Source organism: Equus caballus, chromosome 10 (assembly GCF_041296265.1).
Source record: "Equus caballus isolate H_3958 breed thoroughbred chromosome 10, TB-T2T, whole genome shotgun sequence".
Lineage (NCBI taxonomy): Eukaryota > Metazoa > Chordata > Mammalia > Perissodactyla > Equidae > Equus > Equus caballus.
This window is the reverse complement of record NC_091693.1, coordinates 12,197,334-12,210,305: the sequence shown is the minus strand read 5'-3', so window position 1 is coordinate 12,210,305 and position 12,972 is coordinate 12,197,334.

The window sequence follows — 12,972 nt, the reverse complement described above, 5'->3', positions numbered from 1 at the left end:
TTCATTGACCTGCTACAACAATGAAGGTGTTAGGGTTCCGATAGTCTGTCACGTGCTGGACACACCTCCAGAGGAAAGGACAAGTTCTTGCACACGTACCTCCATCCAAACCACACTACAAGGATGAAAGGTGCTTTGTGGAGCCTCTGGCAGGATCTAATTAGAGAATTCCATACAGAATCCTAGGGTTCTAAGCAAGACCATGCCTTCTACAACATTAGAAAAAGAGCTTCTGATCTGCTCCTAGGCCTCAGGAGAGATGGAACATCTGAACACGGATGTAACATGATTAGGGAGCCAGAACTTCTCATCATGACCTGGATTCTGTCACACCCACCAAAAGAAGTTCCTATGGGGAGAGTAGATGCATCATAAATGGAAGTGGTACAAACTGGATTAGAGGAGGACAGGTGTCGAGATGATCATGACGCCTACCATCTCTCACTGACACCTGTCACACAGCTTTCACCTGTGAACTCAGGGGAAGTTCACACTGACTAATGAATAAAGAAGAGAAAGCCTGCACACACTCCAACTTCATTCTGCCCTCAATACTCAACCCCATATCTGCCCTCCTCTGCCTGTCACCAGGCTCCTGTTCAGCCTTACTCACTCACACACAAATCTCCTGGGGGCATGGCTAACTTGTTGACTCACCTGAAGTAGGGCTCAGGGTACAAGGGTGGGATCTCCCTTTTCCACACTGCCCCCAGGCTTTGAGAGCAACCCGCACATTTCTCAACTGGTCAGAACTGGAGTCTGGTCTTCTATTTACTCCTCACTGCCTTCCCTGCCCTGCATTCCCCACCCTCCCCCAGGATCTATCCCTGATCCCTTTTCCAGTCTGACTACCCCATGGTCCAACTCATTTCCTGACTTGATTCCCCAAATCCTCTCAACTCAAGTCTTCTGCATTCGTGGTGTCCTCTGTCCTCCAGTCCTTCATTGCTCTCCAGACTCCTAGAACCCACTGGATGCTCATCTCCAGCTCCACTGTTTCCCCTGTCCCATGTGCCCTTCAGACTGTACATCTGGTGCTCCCTCTTGACCCCCATGTCAGGAAACCAATCTGAGTCTTCAAGAATCTTATTCTTCCTCCAATTCTGTGTTTCATCTCTCATGCCCATCGAAGTCTGAAAGGAGGGCACGCGAAACTACAATGCAGCAGTTGCAGATGCTCACCCTTCATCAGGTAGGTCAGGCACTCATTCAGAATCCTCACCCTACCATGAGACCCAATAAAGAGCCAATAAAAGCCCTTCCTCAAGTCCCCACGTGATCTCAAATCACACCTAACACCCCAAAAACCCACCCAGGATTTAGTATTTCACACCTGGATTCTGCAAAGACTCTATCCCTCCACATGACCCCTCAACGCCCACCTCTGCTTACCCACACTCCTCCTCACTGCAGCAGCTCCAAGGATTCAGCCAAATACCCCAGAGGCCAAATGGAGCAGGAAAGGACACAGAACCAGAAGACGGATTCTATTTACCATTTCCCAGGATCTATTTGTGGACTCCCCCAAAACAAGCATGTGGAGATTATAGAAAACATCCAAAAAGCAAAGAAGGTTGACACAAATCCATGGCCTGAGACCAAGGCTGGAGAGGGCCCTATACAGGGTGGTCCAGTGTTGGTGTTTGGGTGGCTAATGAGGGATGTCCTGTTTGTCCACTGGAGTTGTTGGGTTTTATGATAGAATAAACTTAGATATCTATGTGACCTTTTCCCTTAAATGTGAAGTGGAAATGTGTGGAATGAGGACACTGCGGAGGTGAGGGCCACTGTGGTGGGGTGCCTTCCATATCTCTCTCAAGTCATTGGATATTAGCTCACAATGCTTCTCAGGTCCTGGGGAGAATGGCTGTGTAGGAGGCAACCTGGGACCCCTCAAGGCTCTGGGCAGTCAAATCATCTCCTGCTGTGGATGCCAAGTCAGACGGGAGGGAAGAAAGTTGGAAATGTTCTTTTGGAGGATTATAGTGAAATAAGGAAAGAAATTGGATAAAAACATGGTAAGGAATGACACTGTGTGTAAGATGACAGGATCAGCTATTTACACATGGGTAATGTCAAAGTAAAAATTGCAGCAGATGAAGTTAAAGAGGCAGAAAGACTTTATTCAAGGCCAACGAACTAAGGGAGAGAAACTGACCTCAAGCCCTGAAACAAAAGGCTGGAGAGATTTCAAGAGCAAGTAGGGGGAACTGGAGGTGACTTGTGTTTGCTGATCAGCCTTACTCAAAAGAAAAGTAAAACTTCCCATAAATTCTTGACAGGAAGTAAATTTAAATCCTGATTGTAAAGGGACCCACTGAAGTTAGGCTCCTGTCCTCCCTCAGAGACTGGAAGGTAGTGGCTGTATCTGCCAGGAGGGTTACATTTCAAAGAGTTGGGCCCAGGCCATTGCCAAAGACATTCCCTGGATCCTAAACCTGGCAAGAAAATTCTATGTAGACTTATATGCATTTCAAAAGGGTAGAGAAAGAATCTGCAATTACAGACTGTAATTATATTTCTAAAGTAAATGCTCTAAGAAAATGGAGGCCAGGGACCTATAGTCATGAAGAAATGTCTAAAGTTGAGTGAGTCTGAGGGGAACATCAGGCCTCTAGGTCATGACAAACTGCTTTCTGCCCCGTGGGAGGCAGACACAAGGACATCTCTATCAGCCAAGACTCAGTCTGCATCTCCATCAGTTCGCCGCAATTTACAAAGAAGTGCCAAATAGCTGAGAGTCAGTGAACAGGGCCACAATCCGATCCTCAGAAGGCTGTGCTTGCTGGACTTTTCCATGAGACAGAACATTTCTGTGACAGTCACTTGCATTTTGATCCAAGATCATCTCTGAGGAAGAACATTCTTGATGCTAAAACAAGGCTGCTCTCGTTCCATTTGGCCTGATGATTTACACAGGTGCAGTGGGATTGCACAGTCATCACTAGTTTCCTCTGATGCAGGCTTTCCTAAGGAACCTCAGATGGGAGTTTTAACAGTCTCTTGATATTAGGAGCCCAGACATCAGGACTCACCTGCAGTCTCTCCAGCTTTGAGTGACATCCTCTCTTCTCCAGATCCCCAAAACTCCCATCAAGTCAACCTTAGCTCCTGAAAGTGTGAGGTCCTATCTGATCCTGTGGACATCATTTTCAAGTAGGAAATTTGACTGAAAGCCACGGATATACCACCAATATTTCCAATGATATCATAGTAACAAGGAGGACTGAGTCTTACTGAACTTACACAAATAACTATTGCCATGAAAATAGGAATTCTCCATAAGACTTTAGGCATTCTTCAGGAGATATCAGATGGGGAGAAAAAGATGAGTGTTGTTATCCCTATGGGTGTCCTCTGGTCTAATCCCAGTGTCTGGCATCACAGTCCGGGTGTCATCTATAACTCCTCCTGGAAGAGGAATAGAGCTCTGATTCCTGAGAGCTTATCTTGGGCCCCCACTCCTCATTGCACAAACATTGCCTGTCATTCCCGTTGAAATGGTGCAACTGAGACCAAAAGACAGGATCTGGAGTGGAATGTGACCTTGAGCAAATGATAATGACGATGTCAGTCCACTTTACTGTGCTTCTTATCACTCAGTTTAGTCTTCTAAGGACTTTCCACTTTCATCACTAACTAGTTACAACAACTCTACTTAAGATTGCATGAGAAACATCGTTATACAGATAAAGAAAAAGTCTGCTCAGAGTTTAATGACATAGAGCAGGGTAAGACAGCCACAGTGTCAAACTCATATTTCACGTTAAGCCGGAAGAGGGCACTTTTGCTGAAACTAACCAGATTGAAGTTCTCACACTGGTAATCCCCAGCATCCTCCCTCAAGACAGGGTCTATGGTGACCTCTCTCTTATACTGGAACAGCTTCATCCTCTCTGTGGGCCACAGACTCTGGTCAATGAAAAATCACTGGAAGGAGATCCCAGTGTCATTTGTGAGACAGGCCAAGACCACGGAGTCCTTATGTTCTGTGACTGGAGAACTTATGTTCTATGCTGATTCAGAGGGAGGGCTTTAACACTGGCTCTGCGGAGAAACAGAAGAGGTGTCAGACTCAGAGTGGGCCTGTGGCCTGGGGCCACGCTCCTTCCTTAGGGATCTCTGCCACTCATGGGTCCCAAGTGAGCTCTGCAAAAGTGACTAAGAGGATGGCCAGAGCCCTGCAGAAAGATGAATCTCTTTGTTCAGGTAGTGATCTGTAAGAATAGGGCTGCACCACCCATTTGATCCCCAGGTAAAATCAGAGTGACCCCTTACCTGTGCTCTTGGGCATCTCTGGAGTATCAGCACGAGAATCTTCTCATCCCACATGTCCTACAACCTCATCATCATGTGTAATTTTTCTCTCATGAACGTCCATTGATTTTTTCCTAGACCTTTCTTTGACTGTGATCAGACCCCATTCCCTATAAACACTTCCGTGTGTGTTGGAGAAGGCAGACTTGCCAGCCCTGTCCATGTCTGGAGCCAAGGGAAGCTTTCATAAAGTGGGAAGGCATTTACTTCTTGTTAAGTAACTTATTAGGGAATTAGGACGGCCCTGCACAGTCTTCACAACTTTAGGACTTGAAGAATTTATAATCTAAAGGATTTCTCAATCTGACATGACCTTTATTTCCAGATCTCTGGATTGCATGTCACACTGAGTGAAATCTCTAGAGAGAAGTGGTTAAAATGTTAATAAAGAAAGGCACTGTTAGGAATAGAAGGAAGCTACCTAATATGACAAAGGTCATAAATGAAAAGCTGACAGCTAAACATCATACTCAATTGTGAAACACTGAATACTTTCCTCTAAGATCATGAACAAGACAAGGATGCTGCCTTCATCACTTCTATTCAACATAGTACAGGAATCCTAGCCACAACAATTAAGCAAGAAGAAGAAATATAAGGCACCCATATTGGAAAGAAAGTAGAAAAAGATCACTTTTACATCAGACATAATCTCATACATCGAAAACTATAAAGATACTACCCACACACAAAAAAACTCTTAAAGCTAAAAAAGCAATTCAGCAAAATTGCAGGAGACAAATTAACACTCAAAATCTCTTTCACTTATATAGAATAATAATGAACATTCCAGAAAAATTAAGAAAATTCCATTTACAATAGCATCAAAAAGAATAAAATACTTAGGAATAAATGTAACAAAGGAGGTAAAAGATGTGCACATTGAAAACTACCAAACATTCTGAAAGTAATTAAAGAAGACACAAATAAATGGAAACACATCTATGTTCCTGAATTGGAAGAACTAATATTGTTAAGATGATAATATACCCCAAACTGACTACATATTTCATGTAATCCTTATCAAAATACAAATGAAATTTTTGAAGAAAGAGAAAAATCCAACCTCACATTCTTTGGACTCTGAATAGTAAAACAATCTTAAAAGATCTTAAACAAATAAACTTGGAAGACTCCCACTTCCTGATTTCAAAACTTACCACAGGGCTAAAGAATCAAAATGGTGTGGCACGGGCATAAAGACAGACATAGATCATGGAATACGACAGACATCCAGAAATAAAGCCTTGGTGATGTGACCAGATGATTTTGACAAGGGAGACAAGACCATTCAATGGGGAAATGACAGTCTTTTCAACAAACAGTGTTGGAAAACTGGATAGCTACATGCAGAATTATGAAGTTGGGCCATTGTCTTGCACCGTTTACAAAAATTAGCTCAAAGTGGATCAGATCCTAAAGTTAGACCTAAAACCATAAAACTTTTAGAGGAAAATATAGAGGGATAGCTTCATAACTTTGGATTTGGTAGTGATTTCTAGACTATGATACTAAAAACACAAGGGAAAAAAGAAAAAATAGATAAAGTGGACTTTGTCAAAATAAATAGTTCAATTCATTAGAGGACCCAATCAACACAGTGAAAGTTCACCTCAGAAATGAGTCAAAATAATTAGCAAATATGTATCAATCAGGGGTCAATATCCAGAGTATACAAAAAATTCCTAAACTCAGAAACAACAACATGAAATAACCTGGTTGAAAAATGGGCAAAGTATTTTACTAGACATTTGTCAAAAGAAGATAAACAAATGGCCAATAAGCACATGAAAAATTGCTCAGCATCACTAATCATAAGGGAAATGCAAATCTAAATTATAATCAGATACCCCCTCATATCTAAGAACGGCTACCTTCAAAAAACCAGAAGACAACATGTGCTAGGGAAGATATGGAGAAAGTGGAACACTTGCTCTTTGTTTGCAGGAAGGGAAGTTAGCACAGCCACTGTGGAAAATGGTGGGGCAATTATTCAAAGAATTTTACACAGAATATATGGCCTGTTACTTCCAGGCTCTGACTGTTGATTGAGCACTTGAAGGTGTGTTCTGAGTCCCACGTTCACATGAACAATACAGGGTCCTTATGCTCCATGGGGTGGAGTTGTTGCTTGTGATGACAGGTGTGAGTAATCTATGGTGCAGGGAACAGAGAGAACATTGCCCTGTGTGGTACCCTGATCCTTCCTAGGCATCTTCAATTAGAGTTATCAATTCTCAATTCGCAGGCCACCTACATCTTTAAAAGAATAAGGCAGTCTTGTGTCTCTCAAGACAAATGCACTAGGATCAAAGCACTTACATAAAGTAAGGCCACCTGCTCTATGTCTGGGAGAAAGTACAGATTTCTCAAGTATCAATATGCTAGCAGAGTTTGGTTTTGAAAAGACAGAGGAGGAGAATCAGAGACCCCATCCCCCCAAGCCCTCCCTCCATGCCTCTCCTGGTTCTTCACTGGCCAGCTGACTGCCTGGACACCAGGGATTATTCCTTCCCACTGCACACATCTCAATCACCCAGCGAGGTATTTTTTTCTTTGAGGGACCATTGTCAAGGTTGTCCTAGAGACAGGTAATGATGGATTTGGAATTTGAGCATAAATAACACATGAGGACGAGGAGCCAAGTGGGGCAGTCAGGAGAGTACTCAGGGCTCAGGGCAAAGACGTGGATCAGATCTTCCCAGGTGACTGTAACTGACATGAGCCAGTGATCCAGTTAATGATAGAGAGAGTCCAAGGAATGATCCAGAAAGGGAGTGAGGTGACAGGCAGGAGCTTCCTGGCTTTGGCAGTCAAACCTGCCCTTTGTTTTTTGTCTTTAAGGACTCTTCTGTCTCTTCTCAGGGCAGATGAGGACAAGCACAAATGCAGAAGGGGTGACTGATTGAAAGCAGGGAGTCTGAACTTGCTGCAAGTCTGGTCCTCATGGGCCATTTGTGTTTGGTGGTTGTGAGAGAGAAATGTGAGGAGAAGTTAAAATTCTTCTATATGGGAAAATTGTGATTAATACGCCAGGGTATCACCAATTGTGGGAAGGAATATTTCTCTAAAAAACGCTAAGTAAAACAGTAAAAGACCTGAGACATAGGCCTCAGCCCCTGGAGGCTCAGAGAAGCTAGGCTGTGTGGCCAGAAGTCCAAGGACTCTGCATCCTGGTTCAGGTTTCTGAAGAGACTTTGGATCTTTCATTCACTCATTCATTCACTGTTCATTCCTTCCTCCATCTAAAGCAATTGAGTTTGTTGCACATGGGCTCTGTGCTGGCTGCAGGTGTAGAGTGGGGAGTGAGATGGCAAAGTCTTTCCTTTGTACTCCAGTGGGAGTGACACCAACAGATCAGGAAACAAATAAGTGACATCAAATCCAGTGCAGGAAGGTGTGGATTGGGCAGCTGAGGGAGCGGCCTGGACGTTCCCTGCACTGACTCTGATTGTTGATGCAGGGAATTTAGTTCTAGAGTGAACACACATGATTTCTCCACTTGCTCTCACTCCCAAGACCAGAATCTCTCCCTCTGAACTGGGAACACTTAAGAAGAGAGAATCTGAAGTGGCAACTGTTCTTGGAGTCCACAGACAGCTAAAAAGGACCCTGAGGGGAAGAGAGGCTGGGGCTGGGGCTGAAGACAGTCCTCATGTCTGCTGCTCTTGCTCTGTGTTACCCTGGCTCAATGACTTTATCTTCCTTTGCCTCCATTTCCCCTCAATGAAGTAGGTTAAATATTTGACTGTCAGGTTGTCAGTGAATTAACCTTAAAATATTCATAGTGCCTGACTTAAATCTTTCCAGAGAGGAGCTGTCCAAATAAATGGAATCTATTCCTGTTTGATTCTGAGAGAGAATGCCCCTGGGCCTGCTCCATGTTGTGTGAGGAGCTGCCAGCAGCATCTTCTCTCCTCCGTTCCTCCCCTGGGGACACTGACCTTCTTTTGGAGTCCCCTGAGTCCCTCAGGGCCATCAGTTAATGACTGGGGACCTTGTCCATCTGTGCTCTCCACTCTGAGTCTCAGGGGAAGATCCGGGCTTCACTTCTGCCCAGATGTGGCTCTTGGGGCTGAGCGCTAACAGGTGACCAGCTCAGGAGACTTGGGACTCAGGAAGCCAGGAAATTATTGCTCCCTGTCAGCCTTTGCCAAGAAGCCAAAAGCCAACACTGGCACGGTCTCCCCAGGGGGACTGGAGTCGGAATCCCACAGGGGTCTGGGCAGTGCCTTCCTGAGCTGAGAATCTCTGTGAGGATCCCAGGGGGCCCCTCATCCAGGCCCTGACTGAGCCCTGCAGGGTCTTTCTTAGGGCCATGGTCCTGGGGATTGTCCCAAGGGAATGGACTGAGATTGATCACCCTCTGCTGAGTTACTCTCATCATCTGGTCCTTCTCTCTGCAGAGAACATCTTCAGGGTCTTGCTTCCAGGAAAAGAATTCCATTCTTTTAAAGTTTGTCTCCACTGTGTATATCCTGCCCTAAATGCTCAAATCCCAATGGGGGCCAAAGTGCAGAGCGGGATGTAGGCACCATCCAGGCCTGTCCATCCTGTGTGTGTGAAGTAGAATTCAGCCAACTGACACCGAGAGGTCAGAGAGGAATCACTCACAATGTCCGTGGAGCTGTTCACTTCCTACTTCATTTGACAAAGTTCTCTTTAAGACTTGTAGGGTGCAGTATCTTGTGTCCTCCTGGGTGGCATTCTGGTACAGCAGGGCTCCATCAGGGTATATTTTCTCTCAACTATTGTATCCAGGCCCTAGGGTTATTTCCGATGTGTATAGTACATATGATAGAATTTCAAGTTTGGGCTCTACTCTGTCCCCTTGGCACCAGGCATAGCCTAAAAGACTCTCAGGCAGATTGGTGACAAGAATAGCATCTGTCCCTACAACAGTGTTGGGGGCACCGATTCAACAGTGTGTTGGTCAGTGGTGGGTGGGTGGGTTCCAGATGGTTAAGAGTGAGACTAGGATGGAAGAGAGAGAGAGATCAATCAATATCTGGACCTTGTTGAAAAAAAATAAGAATAATAAGTTTTCACATATTGACGGATATGGGAGGCCATTCTGGTTTAAATTTGATTCAGAGTAAACCTTGTTTGTCCCAGAGAGGCCTGACTTATGTGTCTCTGCCCACACATTGCACATCTGCTTCAAATATTTTCCAAAGGAAAGAATGAATTCTTTAAAGATAGGGGTGAGTGGCTCCCTTTCTGACTCCAATGCCAGTACCTCTTTGTTGATAGCATTTCTTCCAAGAGAACCAATTTCAAGTTGACCTGCTGTGTACGTGCTAAACATCTCCTTGTGGCTTTGAAAAAAAATTGTGCTCCTGTCATACTGGATATATGTCATTTGTTCTGAAATGGTATCTAACCATGCTGTAAACAATATTTCCCTGGACTGTCTTCTTCCCTGGGGAAGCGGACACCTTTGGGTTAGTCCCCACATTAGTTCCTTCAATGTCTCTCTAATCTATAGATTGGTTACTGATTATTTGCTTTGAGAGCCTATGTATTGGGTTGGAAACATGAGGCCCTGGGTCCTGAGAAAATTTCTTCATCTCTAAGAGTTGGAGTGTGTATGTCTGTGTCTCTTACTAGTCAAGGTCAGCAGCATGAGCACCATTACTTCAGCCCTCTCAACTTATTTCATCTGTTCTCAATACTCTTCCCCAGGTGTCTGCCCAGCTCACTCCCTCCATGCCTTCAGTGTCCTGCTCACTCTCAGGGGCATCCTTGGGAGATGACTTCCCTGAGTACCTGCTCAAAAGACCATGGGCCTTCAATGTCAGACCTTTCCCTGCTCTGTTTCCTTCATGGCACTTGTCAGTCACTGACATCACTTTCTTGATCTCCTTGCTCATCTGCCCTCCTACCCACGGAATGTGAGCACTGAGGGCAGAGGCTTTTCTGATCTTGTTGTACCTGCAGTGCCTGGAAGAGGCTGCAGACTCCTGTGGATGAATGAATGAATGTTCCCAGGACCGTCCACATCCTAGTGTTTATCTGTCAATATCTGATGGTGGTGGGTAAGGATGGTTAGTGCCCCAGGTAAAGGTGATTTTTTGTTGTCACCTCACGTAAGTTATTATCATCATTTTTCAAAATTCAGTACTCAGTGGTGAATAACTTGGGAAATGCACAGTAATTGAGGTTTTCCTTCCCCTCACCAATTCCAGTTCACTGAGAATTTCCTGTTCCTGAGTACTCACACTTCATCCTACTCTGCTCCCATGTCCTTACACCTCAGTTCCAAATAGAAGTCCTCTGTCCCTTCTCAGAGCCATGTCCTCCCCAGGAAACCACAGCCAGTCTATGTTGTTCCACCTCCCACCCACCCTCAGAGAATCATCCCCTCTCACCTGTCAGCAGGTGCCCCTTCCAGGGGACATGCCCTCTGCAGGCAAGGAGTAAAGGAGACTCCGTGGTGTCTTCTGCCTGCTCTGTCCCTCCCTCCGTGAGAACTTAGGCTCCAGAAATGCTCACTGGTGCTGCTGTCCTTCCTCCCTCTGTGCTGATCCTCCTCCACGGGCAGGAGTCCTCACCAACTCACATGGGCCAGGGGCAGGGTCTCTGCCAAGGACCCTCCCTCTCTGTCCCCTCATTCCTGCCTCCCTCATCCCCTTCTTTCTCTCTCCCATCTGTGTATATTTTGTTCCCTGGGAACTGCTGAATCCTCTGCCTTCCTCAGCAGTGATTCTTATCCCTATAGACACGTGTACACACACACACACACACGCAACCTTGTTTGGGAAAGCACAATCCCAGGACGTCTTGTCCTGGGCAGTCCCCACAGCTCTGGGTCCCAGTGCACAGTCCCTCTTCCCCTCAGTCATCTCCATCTGGCTTTTCACTTCAGAGCTGGAGCCTGGGGGCTACAGCAGGAACTCTTGTCACAGGGACGTCACCGCCACTGTGCATCAGTATCACCTGTGGAACTTGATGAAGATGGTGAATGCCCAGGTGACACCTTAGAAAGGCTACTTTAGCAGCTTCCCTGGTAGCATAGATGCCTGGCAGGCTGAGACCCCATGATGTGAGGGATGGAGCAGCCTCTCTCCTCCTGTGCACAGGGAGAGTCTGAAGATCCTGCTCAAATGTAGATTCTGACTCAGCAGGTATGGGGTGGACCCGAGAGTCTGCGCCTAACAAGCTCTCAGGTGATGCTGATCATACAGGCCTGAGGAGCACACTTTCAATAAAAAGGCTGATGGGGATCTCTGTCCCCTGAGAGGATGACTTGCCAACTCCAGCATTGGTCTCTGCCGTGTCCTGGCCTTGGGGTCTGTCAGCACCACACAGAGACCCAGGAGTCCCCAAACCTGGGAGATTATTTCCATTTGTGACACAGAAATTCAGCTGGGTGCCAGGGTCTTCCAAGTCTGTTCCAATGCTCTGGGAAGGTTGGATTTACTCCCAACAGGAAGGCCACAGAGATGACTCTGCAGGTGAGAAAGGGGCAAGCTGAGTGATGGCTGGTGAGGGGACCTGCTCTCCACCTGTCACCAGCCTGGCCTCTGTTTCCAGGAACAGAGACTGGAGTTCCTGGGTGTGAAGGCGGAGGTTTCCTGTGTTTCCTGGGTGAGAGGATCACGGTGGTGGGAGGTCAGATGGCTGTGAGGTCCCTGGTCCTCAATGGATGGTTTCAGGAAGACCCTCCCTCTCCATATGTGTTGGCTGAGCTGTGGCTCTGAGCCTGTCCATGCACTCTCTGAACTTCTTGGAGACCTCTGTCCTCTGTCTGGCTGACTTTCTTGTGGTCACCCTGCCTTCCCCATGGGTGGTGCCAGGCAGGGAGTGGGATGCTGCACAGGGACCTCTGACAGGCTGTTCTGAGGCCCTGAGAAGGGGCAGGTGGAACAGAGCATGCATGTAGCAGGGCCTGGAAGGATCTTTTGGACAGAGGGATAGAAACCTGCCTCCATCTCCACCTCCCTAGAGAAAGCCATATTCAGCAGTGAATTCCCAGCGAGTGGTCTGTATGTCCAAATGTTGCCCTCCAGAGGGCATGAGGAGACCTGCAGCCAATGACAGGGACTGCACCTGGGATACTGACTCCAGAGGGTGTGAGTTGGCCCTGAGCCCTGGACAGAGGCGGGGTCTGACCTCCAGGCTGAGAAGCCTGTTGGCCACTTCTGTCACTGTGGGTCCCAGGCTGCCCAACTCCATCCCAGTGCAGTGTTAGCCCAGGGGGAGGACAGGTATTGTCCAGTGAACTCCTGATCGAGTGCCCTGTGCTGCTTGGTGGATGTGCTACCTCACGATGAACTCTCTGCCCCCAAGGTTCAAAGGAAGGGACCAGTGAGTGGTCTCTTGTGGTCGCAATTCCCCCTGGAAAGTCTCAAAGCCTGTAGGGCTGGGCCCCTGAATGGCTTGTGTTTCCCCCATCACAACACTGGGGCATTGCATCTGAGTCCACTGTGTCCCTGTCTGCCATCTGTTCTAGATCTCCTCAAGGGGGCCAGAAGCTGGAGCAGCTCCAGGTGGGGACTCAGCCAGGGGATCCCATGAGTTAGTCTGTTAGGAGAGTGGAAGTCCCCATGGGACCCTCAGTCCCTCTGAAATGGAAGCAAACACACCTCCAGGTTTCCTTGTCCCATCCTGGATGGGAAACTCTCCCTTGTTCCTCCTGACTCCATGGGCTGG